Consider the following 26,304-nt stretch of genomic DNA (forward strand, 5'->3'; position numbering starts at 1 on the left):
AAGTAGAATGTTCTCTATGTGGCTTGTGTGTTTTCTCATCTCTGTTTTGTTTGCAATGTCCTGTACCCAGATATGCACCTATACATACAGGTGGATGTCGGTATGCACATACCTGTACGTATATATGCATATACTCATTTACTATTTGTTTATATATATATATACACCCTTTTGTTGTTTACACCACCTGTCCTCGTCTGTTGTTATTTTCGTACATTCTCCCATATATATATATATATATATATATATATATATATATAATAGAATCCATATATTTATTATAGAATCCATGTTTTCATTATTACTTTCAGAGACACTGTCTAGTTGTGTACCTACCATCAAGTACCAGCTGATGTTCAGTTCTTGTCTTCTTCAAGTATGATAGACACTAATCCAATTTAAGTGTCTTTGAATCATATATCAACACAAATTGGCAAGCGTTCCATAATTGTAAAAATATATATTTTGTGACCAACATCTGTGTGTCATACTAAATGAAATCTTTGCCTCAGCATTTAGAAAACAGTGGATAAATCATTAACTGGTATTGTAGAAGCTTGCCAGGCTGTAAAAAATTGGTTTGTGTCATTGAAACAGCACTGAATGAAAATTACCATCTGTGTGTTTTATTAAATGTATGCACATAATGAGAAAGCATCAAACTGTGTAGTTGTCTGTGATAAAATCTCTTCATAGACTTGTGTTACAAACACAATGTATATCTGTGCAAAACAAACATCGTCACTAGGTTTATATATTATTATTTTTTTTTTTTTTTAGCTGCTTGTTTTGGTTATTGTCAACATAACATGAGTATTTGATGTTTAACTACTGAACAGGTTTTTATTATCTGGACAGATCAACTATTCTAATCTCATATGAGAGGAAACAGGAACGATATCATTTGTTTCAGATCTAATGTTGTCATTTATTCTTCAATAATTTCCAACCGGTTGTAGATAACGAAAGAATTTCATATAGCACAGGACAAAAGTGATGTATTCTGCCGATGGTTTTTCTGAAAGAATTAAATACATCCTATCATCCAGATAACATTATGGACTGTTCGTAGACAAGCATGTGTTTGTTAGGGTCAGTATTAAATACAAAATGCTCACTGATATCTTTTTTGTGCTTTCAGAAATATAATTTATATATGTATATATATATATATATCAATCATAAATCACACATGCATACTTAGTTATTTAGGACACAAGACACATTTGAAAAGCATTTATTATCCACCACCACCACCACCACCACCGCCGCCGCCGTCCTGATACCACAAAGCATTATCTCTATGTCAACATATTAATATTTCTTCTAATGCTTGTTTGACGTTAAGGCACTCATGTCGGAAAACGATAATTAGGAAGCAGACAATTCGGATTCTTAACCATCTTAAGCCTTTTTTTTTCACTACACAACATCGCCGTATGCTCTCCAAAATAGTTACATGTACTTGGTGGATTGTGAATCACTTGTCTGGTTAAATGCTTAGAAGTATTTAATGATTTTATTTATTTTCTGAGCTCAAATTGTTCAGTGGTTGATTTTTCTTTCTACATTTCCAGGAATTACAAGATATCATATAGGCGTAGGAGAGGCTGTGTGGTAAGTAGCTTGCTTACCAACTACATGGTTCCTGGTTCAGTCCCACTGCATGTCACCTTGGGCAAGTATCTTCTACTATAGCCTCGGGCCGACCAAAGCCTTGTGAGTGGATTTGATAGACAGAAACTGACAGCTTGTCGTATATATGTATGTGTATATATAAATGTATGTGTATGCGTTTGTGTGTCTGTGTTTGTCCCTCCAACATCGCTTGACAACCGATGCTGGCGTTTACATTTCCGTAACTTAGCAGTTCGGCAAAGAAACCGATAGAATAAGTACTAGGCTTACACAGAATGAGTCCTGGGGTCGATTTGCTCGACGAAAGGCAGTGCTCCAGCATGGCCACAGTCAAATGACTGAAACAAGTAAAAGAGTAAACCTTGCAACTCTTTGGTAAAAATGTGTTGATTTTAATGGTACTTACATCCATGAATAAAAATTCTGCCTTGTTGGAATATATTGTAATGAATTTCATATTTCAAAACGTTGCTTACCCAACCTGAAATATACCAGGCATTTTCCTGTATCCTTATCACTGACAGTTCCTCCTCCTTGGATTTTCATCTATGTAAGAAATTATCAGCTGTACTTTTTCTCGGTGGCATATGAGGGTTACTGTACTGGGAGTTCTGTCACACCCAATGCCACCAAATTCCAAGCAGGAATATAACATGTTTTCCATTAAGATATAGGATTAAATTAACGAGTAAGGTTAATATTTATAATGAATTTCCATTTTTGATAGGTGTGCAGCACACACCTAGCACACCTGGAATATACCCACCTGCTTTTCCCCCTGCAACTCTTAAATGTTTATTTACTTAAGTCCTTTACTCCTTAATGAGCATAGACTATCAATAACTTTTCTTCAATATTCTTGACTATAGGTTGTCTTTTTTTTACACCCCACCCCATCCAGTTCTTCCTGGTTTTGAATTGTCATTAATGCTTCTGTAATTATGATTTATTCTCGGTAAGCAGTTTTGGCTCTGACAAACCCATTTTTACCTCTGGAGAAAAGAAATGGCTTCTATCCTTTGATCTGTCCTCCATGGGAGGCTCTACCTGTAATTTACACTCCACTGCCATAGCTCTCATTGAGGCACCCAAAGGTCACAGAGGCACCCGAAGATCACTGAGGCACCCAAGCTACCATGCCACAACATGGACTAGACCTTGTAGTGCAGCCCCTAGGTACACACGTAAAATATTTACATTTTCATAATAGAATTATATTAAAGAAAATATTATTTGAATGCTCTATTAAGAGGAACAAAGGCAGAGATTTGAGGAATTGGTATAGATTTTGCAAATGTTGTGATTATGAAACATATTTTATTTATTGTTTCTGTTCCTATTTTCTTTTGTTACTATAAAGTTGGCAAAAAAGTATTTTCATACTTATTTTGAAGTTCTTATGAATCATTTTCATCACGTAGCATTGTCATGTATGTCAGTTTTCTCCCATACAATGAATGGCTGGTGTCTGCGTATAATATATTAGCTCTTTGTTAGATTTTGTTTTGTATATAAGAATGTGTGTTGCGTGTTTTCGATAATATCTAAAAAGTATACAAAACTCATCATTGTTATTTTATAGTGTGGTGCTATCCATAACATCTGTAAGAGTTGAAAACAAAGATTTGACATAGAAAAATTTAAAATGCTGACTTGATGCTCTACCAACAAAATAATCTTTGTAGTCTGGGGGACTAGCAGAACTTTATTTCCATCAATTCTAAATCAGTTACAAGATCAATGAAAAATAATTTTAGATCAAAGATAAAACTACATTCAATATTGCGTTGGAACTAAAAACCAATTAGTTTACTTATAGATACTAACAAAACTACTTATATATTGTACACTTACACTTTTTCCTTCTTCTCTAAAGGTTTAATGAATTTTATATTGAAAGCAATTTATTTTTGTGTCAAGAGATTACTTGGAACTGAGATGTTTCACTGAGAATTGAAGTTCTATGAAAGTGGAAAGAAATGGGGGAAAAAAATGTTATAAGAAATACATTAAAACTGCTCAAGAATAATAAAGATGAAAGGTAGTTTACAGTGTTATTGCAGGTCATAAGAGAATAAAGACAAGAAGGGAAATTTTCTGAGAAAATATTCTATTAAACAAGTTGTATTTTGATAATCATTTTATGGAATTCGATTTGAACAATAGCCAAGTCAGTTGTTTTTAGGAGTAGAAATTTTCGCTGGCAGTCAAAGATGATGGTTTGTCAATTAGGAAAAAGTAAAGGGCCAAAGGGGATAACAATAGACAGAAAAGTGACTAGCATTTAGCGGAATGTATTTACATGTGTGTACGTGTGTATGTGTATGGTAGGTTGAAACAAATTATGCATTTAAAGGAAACTTGTGAAATGACTAAAACTAATAATGTGAAAGATAACTGGTGATATGTAACGAATAGAATGTGAATGGCTTGTTTGTAATTGTTATAAGTCATAAAATGGCTTCAGTGAATGGGGAATCAGTCATACATCAGATTTATACTTTAATGTTTAGTTGGAAAAACAAATTTACTGAAGCAGATAAAATATGGCAGGAAAAGTGTTAAAATTGATTTGAGAATTTGTTTTACTGTTCTCCATCTAATTACCAATCTGTCATTTATCTTTTACTGGTTTCAGTTATTAGACTGTGGCCATGCTGGGGCACCACCTTGAAGAAATCTTAGTCAACCACAGGACGTATTTTTTTAAAGCCTAATACTTATCGTATTGGTCTTCATTTGCTGAACTGCTAAGTTATGGGGATGTAAACATTCCAACAGTTGTTAAGTGGAAGTGAGGACATACACAGACACAAAGTCACACACTCGTAGATATATATATACATGAACATGTGTGTGTGTGTGTGTGTGTATATCATCTTCATCATCGTTTAACACCCGCTTTCCATGCTAGCATGGGTTGGACGATTTGACTGAGGACTGGTGAACCAGATGGCTACACCAGGCTCAAATCTGATTTGGCAAAGTTTCTACAGATGGATGCCCTTCATAATGATAAGTTTATTTTTAGCCTTTTAAAGGAATGGCAAAAGCATTAAAAAAACACCTCACAAGAGCGAAATTCTCAGCAGAGAATAAAACCAAATTCTACGTAAAAGAGTGTGGAGATGGTAGATGTGGAACCTGCAGCAACCCCAGCTACAAATATATAGAGGGGAACAAACAGATAAAATTTAAGAGTGGTTACACATTCAATGTAAATGCAGACATGAACTGCAAGACGCAGAATGTAATATACTGCATAACCTGCCCCACATGCAAGGAGAATTATATAGGTGAAACTGGAAATTCCTTATGTCAACGAGCCAGAATTCACCGACAACATGTCCGACAGGAGGAACTACAGAAAATTCCACAGAGTGAGCACCTAGGAACATGTGGGAAAGGAAAATTTAAGATCTTTCCCTTCTACAAATGCTCAAGGAATGATACCTCCTTCCGGAAAAATATGGAGAAATACTTCATAGCAAAATTCTCACCAAAACTGAATGGCTGAAACATGCAGATCACAACCCATCTAGGATCTTCAACTTTGGAACAACAGCCCCCTAAAAAAACGGCAAGAAACCCAGATAGTGGGACATTTTTGTACCAACAAGAATAGAACCCAGTTACCTAAGTTCTCATATTTCTCTCACAACTTAATTTGAACTAACCAGCTGTATAGATATCACAATTCCTTCCTTCTGTTTTACACCCCTTTCATACAGGCACACTCACACACACACACACACACACACACACACACACACATGCAGTCTCTACCACTGGACAATGATACCAAAGAATACCATGAATTTGTCACAGCAGGAACTGGCCAACTGTAAACTGTAAACAGAATATTCTTCCCTCCCCTTCCCACTGACACACCTTTCAAATACACAGGCACACTCACACGCACACAGACACACACGCATACATACACACACACACAAAAACGCAGCCACACTCTCTTACTAGACAATGACACCAAAGATTCTCTTTGAAAAGCAACTTCAAAAGGATCACACCTGCTTTTGCCATTCCTTTAAAAAGCTAAAAATAAACTTATCATTGAAAAGAACTAACCAACTGTGAACCCAATTTTCTTCTTTTCTCTTTCCCATCGACACACACACGCACACACACAGACACACACACCAACACAAAAAAACACGCACTCACACACACACACACTCTCTCTCTCTCTCTCTCACTTTTCCTCACCCTCTCTTACTATCCTATATCTCTCTCTACACACTCAATAAAACTATATAAAGAGACCCCATAGAAAGTTTTCTCAAAACAATTTGAAAAACCTACATGACTAGGTGAAAAGCGCTTCATTTAATATGTGACATTAATAAAAATCTGTAAATGTACAAACATCCAGGTTTCTGAGTACCTTAATTAATTTTTTGCTATATAATTTCTGTACATCACCTCCAAACCTTCAAAAAAAAAAAAAATATATATATATATATATATATATATATATATGTATATATATATATATATATATATATATATATATATATATATATATATATATATATATATATATACAATGGGCTTCTTTCAGTTTATATCTACTGAATCCACTCACAAGGCTTTGTTTGCCAAATCCACTTAGAAGGATATAGTAGAAGACACTTGTTCAAGTTACCATTCAGTGGGACTGAACCATGGACCTTCTGGTTGGGAAGTAAACTTCTTTTAGATGATTTTCTATAGACATCTGGTACTTTTTTTTTAGTTGTAAACCCTTCCTACTTCTAGCCACTTAGCTGTAAAATACTTGTGGAATAATATATCATTTAAGGTCAGATTCCACTCTGTAGCTCCTTTCGACAAGTCAGCGTCTTCTTACCATAACCTCAGTTCAATCTAACACTTGTGTATGAACTTGGACCTATGGAAGCACAGTGTAGAGGACCAAAAATGTACAATAAACAAAACGGAAAGGTGTAGAAGTTAGACTTATCATGTGGAAAAAGCATTGCTGTAAATTCTTTTGTAATGATTGTTATTCTGGTGAGAAGTTATTCTTTTGCTAAATAAAATTGTAAATAGAATAGATCTGTTAGATGTTGAGAGTGATAACTTTATAATGCTTACATCATTGAGTGAGAAGATACAACAGCAAAACTTTTTACATGGAACACATAAACAGAATTATTAAACAAGTTGGAAAAGAAGCAAGTTTTACTCAGCTAAACTAAGATTCACCTCAAAGGCAGGTTGCAATAATATTCTTATCAACACAGAAAAGTTTAATTGCGGGATCTGAAAATGTGAATGTGTATAAAATTTACAGGGTGAACAATTATGTCTAAAATATTCTCAGTGTGTGTTCTTGATTTTAATTACAATTAAAAGAAAATTACTTGGGAATATCTCTATGTGAGTTTTCTAAATAAAGAATGTAAAATTGTAATGAAAAAACTCTTCAGGTTGATGCAGGCATCATCTGGTTTATCTTTCTGTGAAGATCAAATGAAAGATATTAATTAAAAGAATTAAGGATGCCAGAACAGAAATTTTAGAAACCTCTGAGGTAGCGTAGTATAAAATTAATTGCATGATAATAATTAGATTATTGCTAATGACTAGCACAACTATAATAAATAATCCTTCTTCTAGATAGAAGAGCTAAAATTACAGATACTGCAACATAATGAATCTAATTAGTCTTTTGGTAGAAAGAGTCATAGTCATATTGTTTTTGTGCTGGACAGTCCTCAGTTGAATTTTGTATCAGGTAATGGAATTGCAGACTCAATATTCATAAAATTAGCAGAAACAAGGAAAGAGGTTTAAGTCTATTTTTCATTCATTTATCTGGAATGAGTATTACACTTATTCAATAAAAGTCATATGGCAGAGAAGTATTTTATGCCATTTGTGATAATTTTTATTACTAAGAATTTATCAATATCAGTTTTTTTTTTTCATGTTATTAATGACAACCTTTGCAACCCCCAAAAACAGTTACATGTGAGATGGGGTGTGAAAGGAAATTCTGATCTATAACAATCCACCCACCTTCCTTCATTGGACACTAAACTCAGCTTGCGTAGTCCTGTAGGAGCAAGTGAGATCAAAACTGAACCAAATTCAATGACTGGCATCCATGCCAGTGGAGCGCTAACAGCACCATCCGAGCAAGATCACTGCCAGAGCAGTGGTCTCGCTTCTGTGCTGGTGGCACGTAAAAAACACCATTTGAGCATAGCCATTGCCAGTACTGCCAGACTGGCCCTCATGCCGGTGGCATGTAAAAAGCACCCACTACACTCTTGGAGTGGTTGGCGTTAGGAGGGGCATCCAGCTGTAGAAACTCTGCCAGATCAGATTGGAGTCTGTTGTAGCCATCTGGTTCGCCAGTCCCCAGTCAAATTGTCCAACCCATGCTAGCATGGAAAGCGGACGTTAAATGATGATGATGATACCTTCCAATGTAAAATTTATATTAGCACTTAGAAAATTGAAATTGGGTTATAAAACCTGAGGGTGAAAGTTAACTTGTCACAAAGCTCTTATAATTCCGAAGCCATCACTAACAGATCTTCATTGTTCATAGTTATTGTTATTTTTCCATATTCAAGTCTATAACAAAGACATGATTTCTGTAAGGATGCCACTTGGTAACATTGTAGTGACTTTTAATTTAAGGACAGCACCAATGGCCTTGACAGGGCTTCTGAGACTGCTGAGTGATGTCTTCAGACAAGAAAGCTGGCCAGAATACATGCAATAGGACATGTGTTACTAAGGGTACACCAAGAGCTAGGAGTTAAATCAGATTATGGATTATCTCTCCAGTGGTGTCTTATACTGTTGTTGATGTTGTGGGTGCTTCTATTACTATTTGTTTTGGTGGTGTCACTGCTTTGGTTGTTGTTTATGCCCCTACTTATGTTGTTGATATTATACCAATGGCATTGGTAGCAGAAGACCTTCTTTCTTCCTTTGCAGTGGACAGAAAACCTTTCCATGGTTTATGATACTGCGAAAATGACTGACACCATGGCTCCTTGACTTCAACTGCAGGATAGATCAGGTCAGAGATAGCTTCCATGCTCTCTTAATCTGTTTGGAACAATAACTCCATTCTAGACCCCAATTTTACATTTGGAGCTTGTAGATTTTATATGGTTGTCTTTGCTTCTATATCTACCAAAATTACCACCACTAGCCAGCAGATGTCTCTTTCTGATAGTAACTTCTCTTTCTGATCTAGTATCTTATCAATCTCTAGCCAAAAAAATCACTTTGAGGACCTCAATCCCTATATTATATTGTTTCATCATGGGTCACCTCCTGTATATGTGTTGGCACTGTTAAATACTCCACCTTTCCAGTCTTACTTAACAATTTCTTAGCATCCTTCAGATCTTGTACCAAAGACAGCAAAGAATTCTATGTTCCTGTTATAATGATGCTACCAATCCACCAAGCTAATGAAATTAATAATAATGATAAACATAACAATAATCCTTTCTTTTATAGGCACAAGGCCTTAAATTTTTGGGGAAGGGGCCAGTCGATTAGATTGATCCCAGTACATGACTGGTACTCAATTTATTGGCCCTGAAAGGATGAAAGGCAACGTCGACCTTAGTGGAATTTGAACTTAGAACGTAGCGAAAGGTGAGAAACTGCTAAAGATTTCATCCAGCATTGCTAACGATTCTGCCAGCTAATAATAATAATGAAAGTATTTAAATTTTATTACATAAATATGATCATGGACATTAAAATGATGATGACGATGATGATGATGATATTCTGTCAGACAATGTTTTAAGTTTACCAGCATATTGTAATATCTAGTGTTGGATATAATGTAAGCGTTCATATTACAAAGAGATGAAACAATATTGCCAACCTACTGAACATTTTGACTTGGTACGCAGACAAAAAATAACGTAAGAAATTAATTTTCACAAGATAGACTAGCACACACACAGACACGCACACACACATAAAAAAATTAACCCAGTAGTAGTAATAGTAGTAGTAGTAGTAGTAGCAGCAGTAGCACACCTTCTGAGTCTTTGATCATGAATGTTGTAGCAAAGTAATACTGTAAAGAATAATTACATACATAGTTTATGTGGACGAAAATGTTATTACTGATTTTTATAATCATAAATACATTATGGTCTCTGTGAATACAATTAAATTGCTTGAGAAGTAATAAATTTCAGATGATTGTCTCTTCAATGATGACAGGAATATAATTTGACACATATTCAGAACAGACTTCATCAATGACTTCTAATTTTTCCTTCAACTTTTCTGTAGTTTAATATATATATATATGTGTGTGGGTATATATCATTATGTATAAAATATTAAATATAAAAAAATAATAATACAATTCCCTTTACATTAGAGCCATTTTCTCTGAAGCAGAACTAATGAAGCAAAAACTATACAAGTGATATTATTCAGTTATGTTATATAACAGCACCGTTTTTTTGTTTGTTTTCTTTTGTTTCATTTATTTATTTATTTATTTATTTATTTTTTCAATAGAGTTTTAGAATAGATTTATATTAGTGTTACACCTTGGAAACAAGCAATTTATTCTTTGTGTGTTGTCAAGTTAAATGTTGATGTATGAACAATATTATTGACATTGTCATTGAAGATAAACAATAAGTCATTATTTTATTAAGATTATCACACTGTTTAAAAGGAAATACACTTCTGTTGAAGCAAACAGTCAGATAGATGCGTTTAGGAATTAATTATTTTATCAGTTTTATTAAATATATGAATATTTTCTTTTGTTTTAAAACAACCATTAGCATTTCAAGCATTCTTTCTTTTTTATATTCATAAGAGGTGTTTATATTAACGGTAACCAGCTACTAGACAAAAGTAAGTGGGCAGGTAGTAGTGGGTCATATTAATACCTTTATAAGATCAGATATTTATTTGAAGGTGTGTGTATTGTCACTAATTATTGGCAAGGAAAATTAACATGCATTTTTCTTTGGGAAATCAATCTTTAAATATAGGCCTATATATTCTTTCATTCTTTTACTTGTTTCAGGCATTTGACTGCAGCCATACTGGAGTAACACTTTTAGTCGAACAAATCGGCCCCAGGGTTTATTCTTTGTAAGCTTAGTATTTATTCTATTGGTCTCTTTTGCCGAACTGCTAAGTTATGGGGATGTAAACACACCAGCATTGGTTATTAAGTGATATATATATATATATATATATATATATATATATATATATATATATATATATATGATAAACAATGATGTGGCTATTAAAATTCCTAACAGAACGTGTGTAGAATGTGGAAGGGTATGCCTCTCAGTTGGAGGTCTAAAAAGACATGTTAAGTGAGTGCATATGGTGGCAGCTGTTTCTCCTGCCAGCCAGCACAGTTGTCTAGTATGTAATGAAATGTGTAAAAGCTTGGCCTGGCTTAAAAGTCATATAAGGACATCACATGGCAACAATCATGGATCATTTCAGTAAGTCTTCTTGGCAGTGGCTTTTCTCGTGTAACGAGGATGCAGCTGTGTGTGATATCTATCTATCTATATATATATATATACTCTCCTTTACTCTTTTACTTGTTTCAGTCATTTGACTGCGGCCATGCTGGAGCACCACTTTTAGTCGAGCAAATCAACCTCAGGACTTATTCTTTGTAAGCCTAGTACTTATGCTATCAGTTTCTTTTGCAGAATCGCTAAGTTACGGGGATGTAAACACACCAGCATCAGATGTCAAGCGATGTTGGGGGGGGACAAACACAGACACACAAACATATACACGCACATACATACACACACACACACCCACTATTTACTGACTTATATATATATATATATATATATATATATATATATATATATATATACATATATACGACGGGCTTCTTTCAGTTTCCCTCTACCAAATCCACTCACAAGGCTTTGGTCAGTCCAAGGCTATAGTAAAAGACACTTGCCCAAGGTGCCATGCAGTGGGAATGAACCCAGAACCATGTGGTTGGTAAGCAAACTACTTACCACACAGTCACACCTGTGCCTAATGAGCATCTTTCAGTTTCTGCCAACCAAATCCACTCACAAGTCTTTGGTCAGCCCAAGGCTATAGTAAAAAACACTTGCCATCAGTGGGACTGAACCTGGAACCATGTGGCTGGTAAGCAAGCTACTTACCATACAGTCAGTAAAGGCACAAGCCTCAGTCATTAGAATAACAAGCTCAAGGTTGTGAGATTGAGAGTTCAGTTCCCAGACCGAGCTGTGTTGTGCTCTTAAGCAAGGCACTTTACTTCACGGTGTTCCAGTTCATTCAGTTGTAGAAATGAATTGTGACATCACTGCTGCCAAGCTGTATCAGCCCCTTTTCCTTCACCTTGGATAACGTCAGTGGTGTGGAGAGGGTAGGCTGGTATGCATGGGTGACTGTTGGTCTTCCATAAATGACCTTGCCTGAACTTGTGCTACAGAGGGTAACTCTCAAGGGGCAAATCCATGGTCGTGAATGACCAAAAGGGTCTTTACTTTTTTTCCTTATATAGAAATGGAGAGAGAGAGGGAGGGAGAAACAGAGAGAGGGAGGGAGAAAGAGTGAGCTATGAATTAGTAGTGTTAGTAGTGCCGTGAATTCATTGAATAGACTGTGAGGTTTATATATTTTAGACTGCTGAGCTCTAACTTCAAATCTTGTTTTAGTCAAGAATGCCTCTCACTATTCAAGAGTGAATATATAAAGTAACATTCAAGAACAGTGGATCAATAGAATGTTAGAATCTGCTTCAGCCACTGTTCTGTCATTGAGAAATAAATAAATAAATAAATAAATTGAAAGAAATTGAGATGCTGTCAAAAATGGTGATATGCCTGGGAAGTCTTCAAGCAAGTGTACAAGTAATTTTTTTCCTGTTAGCAGAAGAATATGGAAGGGAAATGTCAAGACTTGTACAAGAAATAAATGTAATATATATATATATGCATGTGTTTGTGTGCATGTTGCTAACTATTGGCAAGGAAAATTAATGTGCATTTTTCATTGAGAGATCAGTCTTTACATATAAGGCCTGTATGTATATATATATATATATAGGGAGAATTCACAAAAAAATAAACAGACGAAGACAGGCGGTGTATAAAACAAATAGAGATATTAGCATAACGCTCGGGAATTGAAAAAGTCTCTAATGTTTCGAGCCTCTGCTCTTCCATATAAAGGAACACAGAAAGAAACAAGGAGAGAAAATAAAGGAGAGAAGAAAAAGGAGAGAATAAAATGTGTGTAGTCATTAGCGATCTATCATATATATATGTGTCCAGCAGTCGCCATGATTGATCACTAACCACTAAACCTTTTCCTATTTTCTCTCCCTGTTTATTTCTATGTTCCTTTCTGTCGAAGAGCGTAGGCTCGAAACATAAAAGACTTTCTCACTTCCTGAGCATTAAACTAATACATCTGTTTGTTGCTTACACACCCATCTTCATCTTTTGTTTTTTGTAAATACTCACTCTATGTATATGTGCATGTGTGCATGTAGAGAGAGAGAGGTGGGGAGGGAGAATGGAAGAGAGATAGAGAGAGGTATGAATTAGTAATCAAAGTAAACAAATGACATGCATTGTGCTACATGGATGTGTCAAGGGTTGAACAGAGAGAATACAAGGAGGACGAAAATTAGATGAAAGCAGAGTAAACAAGAAAGTAGACAAAAACTAAACGGATGGAAAATTCGACAACGACAAGATACATGGAACATTCACAGCTGAATTTTCCTCTTCAGTCAAAGACCCAAAATATCTTAACAGTTTCATGCCAGTGAATTAGTAATATGTTTGTATTACGAGAAGACAATGGCAGTCACAGGGAAAAGTTAAGGCAGTTACTTATCAGGGGAGTGAAGTAAGGATTAATTTCTGGTATTGGTGGTGGGCTGTGTTGGGTTGGCAGCAAAGATTTAGTTTAGTGAACGTAAGGAACAAGAACTGGAAACATATTAAGAAAAACAATTTAGCACATCGGAATTTCTACATTACTAGATCAATTGTGCAAATGCTAGGTGAATGGGTGTGGCAAGATTTAAGAAAGAAGGAAATGAAAAAATGGTTCTTGGCAGGATTCTTTGCATTTTCTACTAAACAAATCTGCTTAAATGGCTGAAAACACTTGTCCAAGGTGCCATGTAGTGGTTCAGTAACATATCAACCTAACCCATGCTAGCATGGAAAAACATGCTAAAAGGAATAAGTAAATAATGTTCTATATTTAAGACATGAGAAATTATGTACATTATTTACATTATTTACATTTGACGGATATTTGTCCTCATCTTGTTTGTTGTTAACGATGAAGGCTGGATATACCCTCCAGTCTTCATCAGGTGTCTTGGGGAAATTTCGAACCTGGGTTCTCATTCCTAAGGTATTTTTTGATGTTATTATTATTATTATTATTATTATTATTATTGTTGTTATTCAGGTCACTGCCTCGAATCAAACTTGGAATCTTGGGGTTAGTAGCCTGTGCTCTTAACCACTATGCCACTGGCATATGTCATAGTGGTTAAGAGCGTGGGCTACTAACCCTAAGATTCCGAGTTCAACTCTAGGCAGTGATCTAAATAATAATAATAATAATAATAATCATAATAATAATAATAATAATAATAATAAAATCGAAAAATACCTTCGGAATGAGAACCCAGGTTCGAAATTTCCCCAAGACACCTAAAGAAGGCTGGAGAGTATATCAGCCAAAATGTTGTGTTAGCAACAAACAAGATGAGGACAAATATCTATCGAATGTAAATGATGCAAATAATGTAAATAATACAAGTAAATAATGTGTCTGTAAGTGCTGATGACTTTGTACTTTTGTGTATGGTTACCTCTGGCATCCTCATATTGAAAACTGGAGCCAAATATCTTATCATTTATTGAGCTGTCCTGCTAACAAATTGTCCTGTATCTCTGTGTTTTAAAAGACAAGTGGAATAAACACGCCATTACTTTGAAAACAGTTATGGGTTAGTGACAGAAAGAACATCCAGCTGTTGAAATACTGTCTCAACATATATTCATCCAACTTATGCTTGCATGGAAAATCAGATGTAAAACAAACTAACGGATGGTAGACTTCATTAGAATTTCCATTATCAAATACCACTCACAAGGTGCAGGATTTGAACATGGAATCAGATAACTGCAAAGAAGATGTGTTAACCACACAGCCATGACTGCACTCACGATGAATATAAATCATGGTTGTCTGATAGCAAATTAGATTAAGTGAACAAGAATATATTTTCTATGAAATACTGCTACAGAGTGAAAATGGCTTTTTCTATCTAAAATTGATAAGCAACCTGCAGCTTTGTTTTTAGTTTTGATTGACAACATACGGAGAGAAACTATTACCATCCAGAAAATTAAATCACTGGCAAATTAATAATTGATCCCCAAAAAACAATATATAGAAGACACTTTCGAAGTAAGTAGCAAACTTTTCTCTTTAGCCCTCTCTTTTGCCCCCACTTTTTCTTTCTCTCCCCCCCCCCCCACTCTTTCTCGCACTTTTTATCTATCTATTCCACTAAAAAAAAGTATACTGATAACACAACAAGAAAATAAATCTTCCCAATCCATTTTTTATATGATAAGATAACCTGCCTAACAGTGAAGGGTTATTTGCAAGGCTGGCTACATTGGCCTTAAGCTGTACATATATTGATCAGAAAAGAACAAAAAATTGATAAATGAGCAAAGAAATGAGCTGACGTTAAGAATCTGCTTTTCTTCAACCATTAATAATTGCATCTAACATTTGTTCAGGGTTATAAATTTCAAGTTAGGCAGATAGTCGATTATATCAATTCCAGTGCTTGACTGGTAGTCATTTTAACTTGGTGGGAGGTAAGTCCTCCAAATAAAGTGTTATATAAAAAAGATACATAAAATATTAAGTCTGGTACCCTACTGATTCTGATAAATCCACTGGTATTTTTTTTTCACTCACAACAATGTGTGTTGCGTGCAGTGCTGGATTAACCATTAAGCAAAATAAGCACGTGCTTGGAGCATCAAGAGAAGGGGGGCACCACAGAAATGGTAAATGGTTTACAGCACAAAAGAAATCACTTTAAACTTGCTAAAATAATATTCAGGATGCCTTTACCTCTACTTAGTAAAAATGCAGATGTGTTACATAAGATTAATTCTGAGGATCTAATCAAGAACTTTGCAATTCAAAAAAGTAGAAGGAGATTTTCAAATATAAATAAAGTGGAAGCATACAAAGATAAACATTATTTTCCCTCTTTCTGTTTTGTTTCATTTTGAAAAATAGAAATTTATTTTATGGTGGGTTAGTGTTTATATTTTGAATTGCATAATCTTTTATGAGGGCACTAAAATCTTTTTTAAGTGCTTAGGGCTTCAATGGGTCTTGATCTGTCCCTGGTTGCATGCATGCATGTGTGTGTGTTTATGTGTGTTTCTGTCTGCTATAGGTATAAAACTAGTCGATGGGTAATGAAGATTAGGGACATAATTTTCTTTGATCCAGTACAAACCTGGATAGCATCTCTGTCCCTGATAGGTCAGGCAGTTGTCAAAAGTTAATCGATGAGATTTCAAAGGAACTAAAATAATGAAAGAAAAGAAAGGAAGAAAGAGAAAGAAAGAGAGCAGAGGATAAGTTCATTAGAATGTTAACACAAGAAATTAGTGCTCACCTCTAGCTCTTCTAAAATTAAATTAAATCGAAATTAAATTAGAAACTAAAATTAAGGATTAAATTAGCTACATTAGTTAAAAAATGAGTGATTGGTTTGTAACACGAAATTAATCATATGGGGATGGAGGTGAGAGAAGTTACATGATAAGAACTCTACCATAATATTGGTTTCAAATTTTGGCACAAGGCCAGCAATTTTAGAGGAGGTGGTAAGTTGATTACATTGACCCCAGTGCTTAATTGGTACTTATTTTATTGACCCCGCCAAAAGAAAGAAAAGTCAACCTTTGTGGAATTTGAACTCAGAATGTAACGATGGATGGAATGCCACCAAGTATTTTATCTGGCACATTGATAATTCTGCCAGCTCACTGTCCTAAATGCTACCATTAATAATCTTTTCTACTAAAAGCACAAGCCTGAAATTTTTGGGGAGGGGCTAAGTCAATTACATTGACCCCAGTACTCCGCTGGTATTTATTTTATTAACCCAGAAAGAATGAATAGCAAAATTGACCTCAGCAGAATTTGAACTCAGAATGTGTAATGGCAGATGAAATACCACTGAACATTTCGTGAGGTATGCTAATGATTCTTTTCTACTCTAGGCACAAGGCTCAAAATTTTGGGGGAGGGAGCCAGTCAATTAAGCTCGACTCCAGTATGCAACTGGTACTTAATTTATCGACCCCGAAAGGATAAAAGGTAAAGTCGACCTCAGCAGAATTTTAACTCAGAACATAAAGTCAGACGAAATACCGCTAAGCATTTCGCCCGGCGTGCTAACGATTTTACCAGCTCGCCATCTTAAACACTACCATTAATAATTGTTGAATCAAAGGCAGTGAGCTGGTAGAGTTGGTAGCATATTAAGCAAAATGTTTTGTGGTATTTTGTCCATCTTTATGATGATGATCATCATCATCGTTTAACGTCCGCTTTCCATGCTAGCATGGGTTGGACGATTTGACTGAGGACTGGCAAACCAGATGGATGCACCAGGCTCCAATCTGATTTGGCAGAGTTTCTACAGCTGGATGCCCTTCCTAACCCTAACTACTCTGAGAGTGTAGTGGGTGCTTTTACATGCCACTGGCATGAGGGCCAGTCTGGCGGTACTGGCAACGGCCACGCTCAAATGGTGTTTTTTACATGCCACCTGTACAAGAGTCAGTCCAGCGGCACTGGCAATGACCTCACTCGAATGTTTTGTTCATGTGCCACTGGCACAAGTGCCAGTAAGGTGACGTTGAGTTCAAATTCCTCAGAGATCTACTTTGCCTTTCATCCTTTCAGACTCAACAAAATAAGAACCAGTTGCATACTGGGGGTTGATGTAATCAGCTTGCCCCTTCCAATAGAATTGCTGACCTTCTGCCAAAATTTAAAACCAATATTAGCTGAATCAATGTAAGTTAGCTGACAGTATTAGTCAAATCATTGAAATCTTTATGTGGAAATTTCAAGAAGGTTTTTGTTATTTAGTAGTATTGATTATTGTATGAATATTTCATGGTATGAGATATAATAGAAGTTTTATGATTGAATATTCTCATTCATAGATGTCACCTAAAATAATTACAACTTTATATTAATAAAGACATCTCAAACATCATCTTACTTTTCTGCCTATTGTATTTGATTGTTTTATTATTGTATATCTTTAATCAATTCCATTTATCCATTGTTTTGGTATGTCTATACCACTGCCATTTCAATTCTAACCTACATTATCAACAATAATGATTCTCTTGTCACTTTTAAGATTCTCTCATCAACCAGTGCATGAAGCTAATAACTAAAACAGGTAAATGAAGGAATAGTTACCTGTACATACATGCAAGTAGTTAATTAAATACATTTTTTCTTCAAATATTATTTATTTTTTCATTAATTTGTAACATCCGCTGTTCTATGCTTGTATGGGTTCATTGAGTTTACCGTGGCAGATTATCTCTGGCTGGATACACTTCCTGTTGCTAAGTTTCATCTATTTACAACCAAAGTACTATTTTGCCCTGGCCAAACATGTGTTCACAGGATATTGTAAATGTATAACACTGCATGTATGACAGTGGCAGTCTTGTACAACCATCATACAATAGCAAGGCAAGATGACACAAGCATACACATTCACACAACACACACACACATACATACATACACACCCATACACACACATATGCATACACGACCATATACATACACACATGTATACAGCAGACCCTTTTTAGTTTCCATATATCCAGTAGCACCTGACTGGCCTTCATGCCGGTGGCACGTAAAAGCACCCACGACACTCTCAGAGTAGTTGGCATTAGGAAGGGCATCCAGCTGTAGAAACTCTGCCAGATCAGATTGGAACCTGGTGGAGCCATCTGGTTCACCAGTCCTCAGTCAAATCGTCCAACCCATGCTAGCATGGAAAGTGGACGTTAAATGATGAAGATGAAATCTACTCACAAGACTTTGGTTAGTCCAAAGAAATAGTAGAAGACCCTCGCTCAAGGTTCCACACAGTGAGATTGAACCCAAAACGTTTTGTTTGAGAAGCAAACTTCTTAACCACACAGCTATGTCTGCACCTGATACATTTTCAAATACGTGCAATTGTCACAGAATGTATTTGACTATTATCATATCAATGCTTCTATTTTCCTTTCAGAATTTCTCTAAATTCTTGATATGGCCATTTGTCTTTTCTTTCATATATATTTTTCTTCATTCTTTTTAATTTATACAAATTTTTACCAGGAATATTGCTTAAGTTATTTCTTTATTCCCATTGCTAATCCTAACTAAATAATAAACAAATTTTATTTGTACTAACTCTAAAATTTACTGCCTTCGATTTCTCCATTCATTCCTTTTGTTCTCTTTCTGTTCTGAATATATAAGCTGTCTTTTTAATGCTACACTATCCTGGATAATGGTTTTATCTCAAATGATCCAGTTAGTTATATAAGTGACTCAATTTATAACTTAGCTTAAGTCTCGTAAGAATTAATACTTGCTGCTTCATTGTCATTTTGACATGAAAATCTTTTTAATTTAAACTGAAACTTTATGTAGTAACCTGTAGCTTAAACTGAATCTTATAATAAACAGACCAAGTGAATAACATTTGTGTAGTTTCCTAGAAAGCAATAAGTTTTATTCTTTAATGCTTCAAAATACATTGAAATCCTTCACTAGGAAATTATTTTATTTCTACCACATCCATCGGACTTAATCTATAAACAGATGTCACAAAATATGATAATCTTAACTTGATCATGAACAATCCTGTATAAAAATTACTGTTCTTGAAGAAATAAAATAATGCAATGTTTGACGGACAAACAAAATTATTCTAAATAATGTTTTTCTGCTTTACATTATTAAGTTAACTTTGCCACATACATTTTTTTATACTTCATTAAACGTGTTTTTTTTTTCTTCTATTTACTAGTCTTGTGATGTATTCATTTCCTTTTAGTGAGAGGAATATTCTTGAGTTTTTCAGTTTTTATTAGTGTGTAAATCTTGTTCATGATGTTTGCAAACACAAATTCATCCAATCCATTGATGCCCTGCCTTATAGCCAAGATTTATGTTACATCTTTCCCATTCTGCATGCCACACACACTCACACACACAAACACACATATATATAAGTATATACATATACATATATACTTATATATGTCTGTGTATGGTGTCTGTATATTTATGTATAAATATACATAATATACATATATGCATACATAAGTACACTCATAAATACATAAATATATATACATGCACATATATATCTATATATACACACACAGACATAATCATATACATATGTATATATATATGTATATATATATATATATATATATATATATATATATATATATATATATATATGTATATATATATATATATATATATATATATATATATATATATATATATATATATATATATATATATACATACACACACACAAATTTATATAAATGTATATATATATATATATATATATATATATATATATATACATACACACACAAATTTATATAAATGTATATATATATATATATATATATATATATATATATATATATACATACACATGTCTACGTACATATATACATACATATACATGTGCACACATAAATACATATATATTTATGAATACATAAATATACATACATGTGTATACGTTTGTGTGCATGCATCTGTATATATAAGCAGTTTTATAGGAAGTCATTAACATGTTCTTTCATTTGGCATTTGATTCCGTTTTCGTTATTAAAAAAAAAAAAACTTTACATTACCAGCAAGACAGACAAATCACAGCATATTTATATATAAAACCCATAGGCAAGATGAACTTAAGGGTCATATATGTTTATAACATGATCAATTGATAATTTGCTTTTCATGAGAATTCCATAGTTTTTTTAACATTTCTTTCTAACAGTGAAACGTAGAAGCAATGATATTTCTTCCTCTAGATGCCCATCAGCACGTTTTCAGGTACACCATTAAAAACATTACATTATAAATCTATAAAGTGAAGAATGCAGTTACGAATAAAAGATGTTTCCTTAACTATATTCTCATGCTTCTCAAATGACAAAACAAAGTTGTAAATTTGATCTGAATATTAATTTTTTTTTGTTTTTTTATGGTAGAAAAGGGATTACTAACTGAAGTTTTTCATTTTGTTGCCGTGATTAAATTTCTTTTCAGGCATGGCTGTGTAGTAAGAAGTTTACTTTGCAAACATATGATTCTGGGTTCAGTTCCACAACAGGGCAACTTGGGTAAGTGTCTTCTACTATAGCCTTGGGCCAACCAAAGCTTTGTGAATTGATTTGGTAGATGGAAACTGAAAGAAACCTGGACTTGTGCCTGGGAGGGTAACTTTCTAGGTGCAATCCCATGGTTAGTCATGACCGAAGAGCGTCTCAGCATATATATATACAACAGACTTCTTTCAGTTTCCGTCTACCAAATCCACTCACAAGGCTTTGGTCGGCCTGAGGCTATAGTAGAAGACACTTGCCCAAGGTACCACTCAGTGCGACTGAACCCAGAACCATGTGGTTGCTAAGCAAGCTACTTACCACATGGCTACTCCTAAGTTACAAAGCAAAATGGCCAGAAATTGTCATCTTGCACATAATATTGCGTTCATGAAGAAGAGTTATTACACTCTTCATTTCAAATGACTAAAGGTGCCGATCTAGCAGAATTGTTAGCATGCTGAATGGAATGCTTAACGGTATATCGTCCATCGCTACATTCTGAGTTCAAATTCCACGGAGGTTGCTTTTACTTTGTATCTTTTCAGTGTCAATAAATTAAGTACCAGTGATACACTGGAGTCGATGTAGTCGACTGGCCCCCTTCCCCCAAAATTTCGGGCCTTGTGCCTAGAGTAGAAAAGAATTGTTAGCATGCTGGACGGAGTGCTTAGCGGTATATCGCCCATTGCTACGTTCTGAGTTCAAATTTCACCGAGGTCGACTTTGCCTTTCTTCCTTTCAGGATCGATAAATTAAGTACCAGTGATACACTGGAGTCGATGTAATCGACTAGTCCCACCACCCTCCAAATTTCAGGCCTTGTGCCTACAGCAGAAATGTTTATTTCCAATGACTTCACTGTAAACTATTTCATGAAAGCAACACATTCTAGCTATTGCAAAATTATCTAAATTTACAATACTGTTCCTAAGATTGAAGAAAATATATTTATTCCCCACAACTTATATGTTTACTGGGTTGTGAGTTTATATTCCATTTCAAATCTGTTGAAAGAGCATTAAACTTATTTGCCTTCAAAAGACATCATTAACACTTTTATCCTCATTGATAATAAAATTAAACTTTGAAATATTTCTTGTGTAAACATCACTTATTTTCCATTTTAAAGAAAGAGGTTAATTGATTTTTAAGCATGAGTTTAGCAAGTTCAAAATTTGTAATACTGAAAGACAACATTTTTGGACGAAAATGCTTGACTCCTGGTGTTTTAGAAATGGTTTTCCGTTAACTTAGATTCTCTCATCAACCCAAAAAAAGCAAATAAAAAAAGTCACACATAAGACCAAAATCATCGTCGTCGTCATTATTTAACGTCTGCTTTCCATGCTGGCATGGGTCAGATGGTTTGACAGGAGCTGGCCTGGCAGAAAACTGCATCATGCTTTGCTGTCTGTTTTGGAATTGTCTTTATAGCTGGATGCTCTTCCTAACACCAACCATTCCACATAAAGAGGCAAATTGCTATAGCAACAGTAAATGCACAGCAAAGCTGGATAATACAGTTCTATATTTAAGAGATGAGGAGTTCTGCTGTTTGTTCTGATTCTGTACAATCAGAGTTGAGATTATGTCTCTGCTAGGGTCAACTTTGTCTTCCATCCTTTTAGAGTTGACACAAAAAAAAAAAGAAAAAAAAGAACAGAACCATTCAATGGCAGTGGATTAGTAGAACCGATGATGTTTGGGGAGATGTTTTGTCATATTTGTTCCAACAGTTTTTGCTCTGAACACCAAGTAGTCCTTGAATATCCAGCTTCGTTGCAACATTTTGTTTCAAGGCCCCATCCCTTCAAACAAAATTCTTAATCCACGCATCTTTTATTCATAGCTATATTTTACTTTATTCTCTCTTAAGTTCAATATTTCACGTTATCCTAAAGAACATCTTTAAAAGTATGAGTTAAATTTATTTAGGTTTATTACAAACAGTATGATTCTTGTTCAACATCTTAACCAAAGTAAATATGTGTCACATCTATGTACTTTGATCTTAACATGGGGCCCCTTCAGCCATCGAGGCCCCCTGCAACCCCTTAACGACAGCCCTGTGAATATCTTTTGTGAAATTTAATCCGAAATTCTCTTATGAGCATTTGGTCCTAGTCTCTTTCTTCCACTATCTCATACCTCACCCCACACTACTACTAAGTAGTTAAAAGATAAATTGAACAGCTTATTCATCTTTCTGAAATACTTATCAACAGCTAGTGAGGAAGGAAAAAGAAACATGGGACTGATTGGAGAAAGAAAAATGATTTTAAATTCATAATAATTTTATAGTGATTGCTTTATCTTTGTGTGTGTATGTGTGAACTTTTATGTGTGAAATAAACAAAATCTAGCTATTACCACAGCAATGTTTTCTTTCCATTTTCTTGATTGCAAAGATTATTTTAGAAATAATTTAAATGGAATTGATTAAACATGTTTCCTTCAATTAATTTAATCCAGAGGCAAAATATTGTTTCTCAAATGTAAAAATAGCTTAAAGCAAGTTATCATTTAAACTGTGTTATTTCTCAATTTGAAAAATAATTATAGTTAATTACTAGCAAGCAAATATGTATCTTAAGGGAGTATATGTACATTGACTCTTATCTGTTTCCTGTTTGGAAGATGTTGCAGACAATAAATAGCAAAATATTTACTTAATATAAGTAATTTTAATAAGTAAGAATTAGTGATAATTTGTATTTAAGAATGTGTTGGAGTGATAGAAATTGTAGTGCCAAGCTTAAATGCCTGCTAATATCCAATTATTTCTTTAAGCATTTTGAGTTCAAATTCCACTAGAGTCGATTTTACTTTTCAATCCAGTTGAAGTTAATAAAATAAGTATGAGAAATACATTGGAGATTGTTTCAATTAGTAATATTATTTCTTTTCTTTCAAATTGGAGTTTTCATGCCAAAGTTAGAAATCAATAATTTGCTATTATGATCAAATTTTAAGAAATCTTTCAGTGAATTATTGGCAAATAAAATTCTTTAGCTTAAGTCCTATACCAGAAAATTTCATAGAACAATTCAGAAAGCATCTAAATTGAAATCAAATAGATGTTATTAAGCAATATTTTCTGATTCGCTTATATTCTGCCCATTAGATATTAATGAGACTGTCTATGGATATATAAATCTGAAAAGCTAATTTATAACAAGATTGCAACCCATTTAAACCAGATATATAGCAGCAGACATGGTTGTGTGGTTAAGAAGCTTGCTTTCCAATCATGTGGTCCTGGGTTCAACCACACTGCTCAGCACTTTGAGCAAGTGTTGTTTACTGCAACCCTGGGCTGACCAAAGCCTAGTGAATATTTTTGCTACATAGAAACTAAAAGAATCCCATCAGTCATCACCATCCCCATCATTTAACATCTGCTTTCCACGCTGGCATGGGTTAGAAGGCTTGACTGGAAATAGCAGGCTGGAGAGCTACACCAAGCTCCAGTCTGAATTTGGCTTGGTTTCTGTAGTTGGATACCCTTCTTAACACCACTTGCAGAGTGGTTGGTGTTACATGCCTTTTACATGTCAAAAGCACAGGTGCTTTTATGTGTCACAAGCACAGGTGTTTTTACATATCACTGGCATGAATGCTGTAATGTGTCACTAGCAGTCGCCACAATTACGATTTCACTTGGCTTCACAAGTCTTCTCAAGCACAGCAAATTACTAAAGGTCATAATCATTTGTCATCACCTCCATGAGGCCCTACCTTCAGAGATCATGCTTCACCACCTCATCTTATGTCTTCCTGGGATCTACCTCTTCCACAGGTTCCCACCACGTGCACATGTGTACCCTTGTCAGGTTCAGTCCCACTGTGTGGCACCTTGGGCAAGTGTCTTTTATTATAGCCTTTGGCCGACCAAAGCCTTGGGAGTAGATTTGGTAGACAGAAACTGAAAGAACCCCATTGTGCATATCAGTGTGTGTGTGTGCTTGTGTGTGTGTGTGTGTGTGTGTGTGTGTGTTTGTGTTTGTCTCCCCACCATCGCTTGACAACTGAAACTTAGATGAAACAAACATTTCAAAACATATTACTTTTACTACTACTAACCATGAGGCATTGTGCCTCACAGAGGTAAAGTGACTGAGTTCCTTTTGAGTATTGGGCCCTACAGAGACAAGGTGGCTGAATTCCTTTCAAGTCTTGGGCCTCGTAGAGACAAGGTGGCTGAGTTTCTTTCAAGTGTTGGGCTTCATGGAGGGAAGGTGGTTGAGTTCCTTTCAAGCATTGGGCCTCATGGACGCAAGGTGGCTGAGTTCTTTACAAGTGATGGCCCTCATGGAGATAAGGTGGCTGAGTTCCTTTAGAGTGTTGGGCTTCATGGAGGAAAAGTTACTGAGTCCCTCTTGAGCAGTGGGCCTCACAAAGTCCCTTTTGAGCAGTAGGCCTCACGAAGTCCCTTTTGAGCATTGGGCTGAGATCCTTTTGAGTGTTGGGCCTCACGGTGGCAATGACCAAGACCTTTAGCATTATGTTGTGCTTGAGAAGAAGACCCATCATGCCGAGCAAAATCACACTCGTGGCAGATACCAGAATCAAGAAAATTGGCACCCAGCTATACATTGCTGATTAGCAGCAGATCACTCTTAATTAATCACATCCAGGTTTAGTCTATTAGGCCACACTACTCAATTAGCTTTCCCTTATTTTCAGAGTGGTTGGCATTAGGAAGGGCACCCAGCCATAGAAAACCATGCCAAATCAGACTGGAGTCTGGTGCAGCTTTTCAGTGTGCCAGTCCAGTCAAACCGTCCAACCCATGCCAGCATGGACAACGTACGTTAACTGATGTTAATGATGATGAACTCTATCTCACCTCAGAAATTCTGGGTTAGAAATCATGTTTGTTTCCCTTTTCTCTTTTATATTATCTTTCAAGTGTTGGGCCACACAGTTTCTAAATAAGGAAAGATCCTTGAAGCAGTTGCTCCTTCTGCTAAAAATGCCAGCTAATTTTCTCTTAAATAATTCTCTATACCATTTGATTTTTAAATAGACAAGGACACATTAGACAATGAGTTCTCAGTAATAAAGCAACTGGAATACACTTGTCCTATAGTAATAACTCTTGCATCTTCAGCATTATTCCAGTGAC

Source organism: Octopus bimaculoides, chromosome 3 (genome assembly GCF_046866305.1).
Source record: "Octopus bimaculoides isolate indiv1 chromosome 3, ASM4686630v1, whole genome shotgun sequence".
Classification (NCBI taxonomy): Eukaryota; Metazoa; Mollusca; class Cephalopoda; order Octopoda; family Octopodidae; genus Octopus; species Octopus bimaculoides.